We start from the raw sequence: 7500 nt of genomic DNA, 5'->3' as shown, positions 1-7500 counted from the left end.
ATACTACTGCTGGAGAAATCCGATAGTGGACGAGCCTAATACTGTACTCTACTACGTTCTTAGCAGAATATACCATGAGGATATATATATATATATATATATATATACACACATTCTAAAGAATAAATATATTGTGTTTTGACAAATGGTTATTAGAATCGCAATGGACAAGCGAAATCATATGCATATGTGTGCATATAACACACACTCTCTCGCACATACACAAACACACACACACTCATAAATATAAACACATATATGTTACAATAAAGTTAATATGCATGTAAAGTAAACTATATCTCTAATCTGTAAAATATATATGATATAAACCGCTTGTTTAATATATGGATAGAATGGAATATATATACATATCAATTTACATGTAAATGCGTACATATACATGTATGTGCAGATATCTTATACCAGCATACATATGCAGGTACCCAAAGAAATATGGTGACAGGAGATTACTGAAACATGTCATCCCTCACATATTGGAATGTAGCACAAATTATGATAAATAAATAAAAAGTAAAAAAGAATAAGTGATATATGATATATATATATATATATATATATATATATATATATATATATATGCGATCATATGTACGGAGGAAACAGATAGATAATAAATATGACATATACTATTTTTCATATCACATGAATAGAGGGGGTAGATAAACAGTCATAAGGTGAAGAGAAACGTTAGGTAGAAATATAAAAATAAATAGAAATATATCTAGTAGATTTCAAGCATGCTATATATACCTGAAAGTTGGTACTGGATGCAAATTATTCTAAAATATGGAGTAAGTAAAACGCAATATGAATTGCATCATCTAAGATAATAGAAATTGTAAATTTTCCTTGTCAAGAGGTGAAGATACGGTGTAAAAACGATTATATAAAGAATTATATAATTGCATAAATATATGCAGAGATCCAAAAGTCAGTGTGTAAGACAATATTAAGTACAAACTGAATAAAAATAAACGTGGATATACGCTAGAAAGCTACAAAACTGTGGGATTTGTCTCAAGACATCTCGTATAAACATGTAGCGTTATAAAGCATAGAAGTAAATCGGAAGACGAAATGTGTCCATCACCATCATTGGAATTACTACATCTAGATTTATGCTCTCTCTAGCGTCATCAATTTTAAACATCTACTTGAAACCGCATGCTTAGACAAATTTAGCTTCTTATGATATAGTAAAACAATCACTGGTGTCGCAAATAGCCGTCTATTTGCTAATAACGAAAAATAAAGTAAAATTTATATTGTATATTTTGATTGTGCGTGAAAAAATTAATGCTAAATAGGAGAAACTAAAATAATATTTTCTTGTCGATATGTTGTATACCCAAGAGTAAAGTTTAATGACTCATCAATTATAAACTTCTGAGTGCTTATAGAGAACTATTAAAACATATCATATATGAAAGTAAATTTGATGAAGACTTCAATGAGATAAATAAGAAAATAATATGAAAACACAGTATGAGTGTAGATAAATGTAGTAATGTCACCATTGAGGGTAAATTAAGAAAATTGATTAAGAACACATCAGATATGTAGTGTTAAAGTAGATAAATTGTTCCAATTTACTGTTTGACTATGCCATATATAAAGAGACAGATCTAAGAACTGTTGGGCGTCTCATATCTGTCCTAGTAATGAAGCAGATGGTAAAATTTACGCTGTGGAAAACCAACCACACTATTTAGCACACAGAGGACAATTACGGCTTATAAAATTGAAATATCATATTTATTATATGTTTACCTAAAATTATCCTCCCAGGAGCTATAATTCCTTAGCAAATACGATTTGTATTGCCTCAGCCGTAAAAAAGTCACAAAATTTATTACGTATTATAAATTATGTAAAATTTATATGATACATAGTAAAAGAAAATTAATGTTACATGGTAGAAAATAAAAAAAATCAATTACTGCAACTTAGTTCAGTACCCAAGAGTATTTTTACTATGCTTCAGCAATTATGCTCTGATGTTCTTATATCTAAACTATCGTAAATAAACAGATATTGCGAAAGTAGTTTTCTAGCCGAAATCCTGAATGAATGTACTAGTAGAAACGTGACTTAAAACAACTATCCATTAACCCTAGAGGAATGAGTTTAAATGAGGAATGAATACATAATTTCTTGAGCTTAGCAGATTAGGATAAGATGTCAATTCTACAAACAGAATTAAAATTCATCTCATTATCATAATTGACGTTATTCAAGTTTAGATAATTTATAAGAATATCCTCTACGCTTACACTACCTTATTCTACTTGCCCTATAGGGCAAGTAGAATAAGGTAGTTTAACCGTTTTTCCAGTACTTATGTGAAGGGGTATAACCAGACAATAATTAAACAATTATTAAAAAAAAGAAAAGTTATTGTGAGGAGATTTTATTTGATTTGCGAATGTTGTTATTGTTTAGGGTTGTCATATTCTATCTATTCATTTGCTTCCACACATCACTGAGTCATGGACAATACAATTCCAACATCAGACAAAAGCAAATTTCCTCACAGTAACTTTCTATGAACCCATACATACTTTCTTCTTCCACTCCTCCTCTATTCTCCCCTCTACGCAACTATTTCCCCGGTCTCCCTACACCACATCTAATTACCATTTCACAGTCCTCCACCTGCTCCTTGCTCCCCCCCCCATAAGAAACATAATTTGTCAATGATTACACAAAGACAAAAAGAACTCAAGTATAGCACAGTCTGGCGAAAGTGAGTAAAAAAAACTTCGAAGTCATGTCAACTTACCTTTGTAAAAATTTAATATATCTATATCAATTCATCTATCTATCTATTTGTCTGTCTGTTTGTCTGTCTGTCTATCTATCTATCTATCTATCTATCTATCTATCTATCTATCTGTCTGTCTGTCTGTCTGTCTGTCTGTCTGTCTATCTGCTTGTCTGTTTGTCTGTTTATCTATCTATCTATCTAGCAAGCTAGCTATCTTTCTATTTACCTATCTATCTATCTATCTATCTATCTCATTTTATCTATCTATCTATCTATCTATCTATCTATCTATCTATCTATTTCTCACAACGCACACACGTACAATCCAACGAAGCTTGTAATCTCCGATATTACTTGCTCCTATTATGATGTTGAAATGGGGGTGCTGACAGGTTTTTTTCATTCCATTTTATCCAGTTTGATTAGTCATATACGTCAGCAAACTCCCTCGCAAGAACTATGGCATTATTTCTAAGTCATCGACCCTAGTTATTCTTCTATCTATTGTATTGCTCTAAAAAGCGACTTGCGTGTGATGAAATATAGTAATTGCCTCTATCAAAGTATTTTCTAATTTGCAAAACCAAATTATAACGACCTTGGTAGTAATCCATAAGCTTAAATACGAAACTTTCAATTACCTACATACATACATTCATACATACATACATACATACATACATACATATACGTGTGCTCGTGTGTAAGTGTCTCTCTGTGTGTCTCTGTGTGTGTGTGTGTGTGTGTATATATATATATATATATATATATATATATATATATATATATATATATATATATATATATATATATATATATATATATATATATATATATATATATTAGTTTATGTATAGATTAATATTATCTCAGTTATTAAAAAAACCTTTGATAATGTAAATATGTTAATAGTTACCAGTGATAGCAAAATTACACTAAAAAACAAGATATCACAGCCGTTTTACAGGTAGAGATACCAAGTTAAATATATGAGGAATCCCAGCAGCTCTTACTTCTTTGTGAAGGAGCTCTCATTTATTTTGAAACATGTGTAGGAATTAAAGGAACTTTTATTTATATGCGTTTTGCTCCATTTATTATAATTATTATTATTATTATATATATATATATATATATATATATATATATATATATATATATATATATATATATATATATATATATATATATATATTAGTTTATGTATATATTAATATTATCTCAGTTATTAAAAAAAACCTTTGATAATGTAAATATGTTAATAGTTACCAGAGATAGCAAAATTACACTAAAAAACAAGATATCACAGCCGTTTTACAGGTAGAGATACCAAGTTAAATATATGAGGAATCCCAGCAGCTCTTACTTCTTTGTGAAGGAGCTCTCATTTATTTTGAAACATGTGTAGGAATTAAAGGAACTTTTATTTATATGCGTTTTGCTCCATTTATTATTATATATATATATATATATATATATATATATATATATATATATATATTTATGGGAGATTTTACGAAAAAAACAACAACAGACGAGGACAGGTGGTGTAAACAACAAAAGGATGTATTAGTTTAACGCTCGGGAATAGAGAAAGTCTTTAACGTTTGGAGCTACGCTCTTCAACAGAAAGAAATAAGGAGAAAAACATGGAGAAAAACAAGGAGAAAAAAATATAAATGGAGTGGTCATTATTTATACATGTACATACATACATACATACATACATACATATAAACATGCCCGGACAGGATGACGAATGCACTTTTGCCGAAGCGAAGAAGCCGAACAGACATAAAGCCGAACGGACACAATAATAAAAAAAAAATCCTCCCTACATAGTTTAATGACCAATTCACCAATTTGGCATATATATTCACCAATTTGACAATTTTATCATATAGTTTAATTTTCGTATGTCTTTTCGCCATCTTGTCCGTTCGGCATTGTGTCCCATTCGGCTTTATGTCCGTTCGGCTTCTTGATTTCACCTTCTCGTCTTCTCGTCCTTCGGTCGAAGTTCATTCGGCATCTCGTCCGTGTACCATATTTTGAATACGTAGTAATTCATACATGTATGCAAACATATATATATATATATATATATATATACACATGCATACACACATACACACACACACATTCTCTCTCTCTCTCTCTCTCTCTCTCTCTCACACACACACACACACCCAGTCTTGGAAAGCTGTTCTACTATTTTTACTAATTGTACTAGTTATGGCTAGTTTGCTGACGAGTATATTCGATATACATATGATACTTATTACTTTCGTTTCCATTCTATTTTTACAATTCTGAGAATATAATATTGGTTTTAATTATATTTTTAAAACCAAAACAATGCAAGCTATAAAAAATAGTAATATAAGTCGACGGTTAGTACTTTTACCTGGTATTTCAATAATTCACGATTAGGACCCTTATACGGAAAAGTCAACCATCGAGATTTTTTCTCTGTAGATTTCCTGAAGAAGAGATCCTGACTCCGAAATATTACAATACCAGGTAGAAGTAACCATCGATCAGTATTCTTTTATCTTTTTCTTTCTTTTTGTTTTACTTTTTTCAGTTACTGGACTGCAGCCAGGCCGGGGCACCTTGACGAATTTCTAGTCGAATTTATTGACCCAAGTACCTACTTTTTTAAGCCCGGTTCTTATTCTATCGGTCTTTTATTAGCAAACGCTAAGTTACTGAGACGTAAACACACCAGCACCGGTTGTCAAGTGATGGTGGAGGGGCTGGAAAAACACTGACACAAATACACGCGCGCACACACACACATATACATATATACGACGGGCTTCTTTAAGTTTCTATTTACCAAATCCACCCATAACGTTTTGGTAGTACTACGCAGGGATACTGAACCCGGAACTATGTGGCTGGCAAGCAAGCTTCTTACCACACAGCCACGCCTGCGCATATATTATTGGTATTATAACATTTTTTAGAACTTACATTGTTTTGGTTTTAAAAGAAATAATTAAAAACATTTATATCAGACAATGCTTCATGAAAATTATACAACTGAAGTGTGAGAATATTTAAAACGTTTCCTTCTCTTTAATTAAACTTTTATTTACGAGTTATTTTTTAATACTTTATCAAACATAACTGGTCTGAGAACTTTTTGATACCACCTCGTTTAACTTAAAATACACTTGGAATGATTTTCACATCTTTTCATTTAAAAACCACTATCACTTTTCAGTAACTTTTGTAACATAAATGGATTTTATACAGTTATTATTTTGCACTTTACGTTCATTAGTATAGATTTTGAATTCATCTACAATGAAAATGATTATCTTTCATTACCTTATGTTTTTACCTAGGACCTTATATGCTGACACCCCACACACACACACACACACACACGCATATGTATACGTATATAACATATGTATGTATACATATATAACATTTAGATGTCAAACGTTACTCCATACATAGGGCGTTATGAAACGGCATATATATATATATATATATATATATATATATATATATATATATATATATATATATATATATATATATATAGATATAGATATATATATATATATATATATATATATATATATATATATATATATATATTTATATATATATCACCACCTCCATCCGCTACAAACACACAGACTTATACCTCAACTTCTCCACCTCCCACATTAAATACTCCAAGCTCTCCATCCCCTATTCCCAGTTCCTCTGTCTACGCAGGCTCTGTAGTCACAACCATGATTTTGAGACTCAGTCTCAACTCATGGTTCGCTACTTCATCCTACGTGGATATCCCCTCACCACTATCCACACCACCCTTGCCAGTGCACGTACCGTGGACCGTGCATCTGCTCTCTCTCTCTCTCTCTCCGCACCCACCCCGACGTCACCCGTCTCCCGTTTCCCCTCACCTACCACCCCACCACCCTACCTCTCCAATGCACCATTCTCCGAGCCTTCTGGCAACTACAGTCCGATCCCTCCACTTCACACATCTTCCCTCACCCACCCCTCCTCTCCTTCAAACGAGCCCACACGCTACGAGACCTCTTGGTCCACAGCTTCTTCCCTAACCCAACCTCCTAACCCGGCTCGTTCCCCTGCTCCCACCCGCGCTGCCGCACTTACCTTTACCTCTCCAACACCACCCTCCTCACAGGCACCCATCATCGACCCTATCATATCACTGACTCCTTCACCTGCACTTCTAGCAACGTCATCTACTGCATCTCCTGCTCTCTCTGTCCTCTTATACATCGGTCAAACGGGACGCCGCTTGGCTGACTAGTTAGCGGAACACCTCCGAAACATTCGACTCAGCAACCACACCCCGGTCTCGCGCCATTTCCGCTCTACCGGTCACTGTCTGTGTTCGGATTGTCCTTGCACAGGGGCCATCCGGACTCCCGTCTTCACCGTGAGCGGAGATTAGTCTTCTCACTTCGCACCTTTGTGACATATAGGCTCAACTCTCCTCCTCTCCCCTCTTCATCTAACCCTCCTCCTCTCTCCTCTCTCCTCTCTCCTCTCTTCCTCTCACACCTACTTCTACCCACCCACCTCTCCTGGCACATACTTTCTCCCTTCACTCCTATATATAATATATATGTAAATATATATATATATATATATATATATATATATATATATATATATATATATATATATATATATATATATTATTTTGTTCT

Source organism: Octopus bimaculoides, chromosome 5, assembly GCF_046866305.1.
Source record: "Octopus bimaculoides isolate indiv1 chromosome 5, ASM4686630v1, whole genome shotgun sequence".
NCBI lineage: Eukaryota > Metazoa > Mollusca > Cephalopoda > Octopoda > Octopodidae > Octopus > Octopus bimaculoides.
This window is presented reverse-complemented; position numbering follows the sequence as displayed.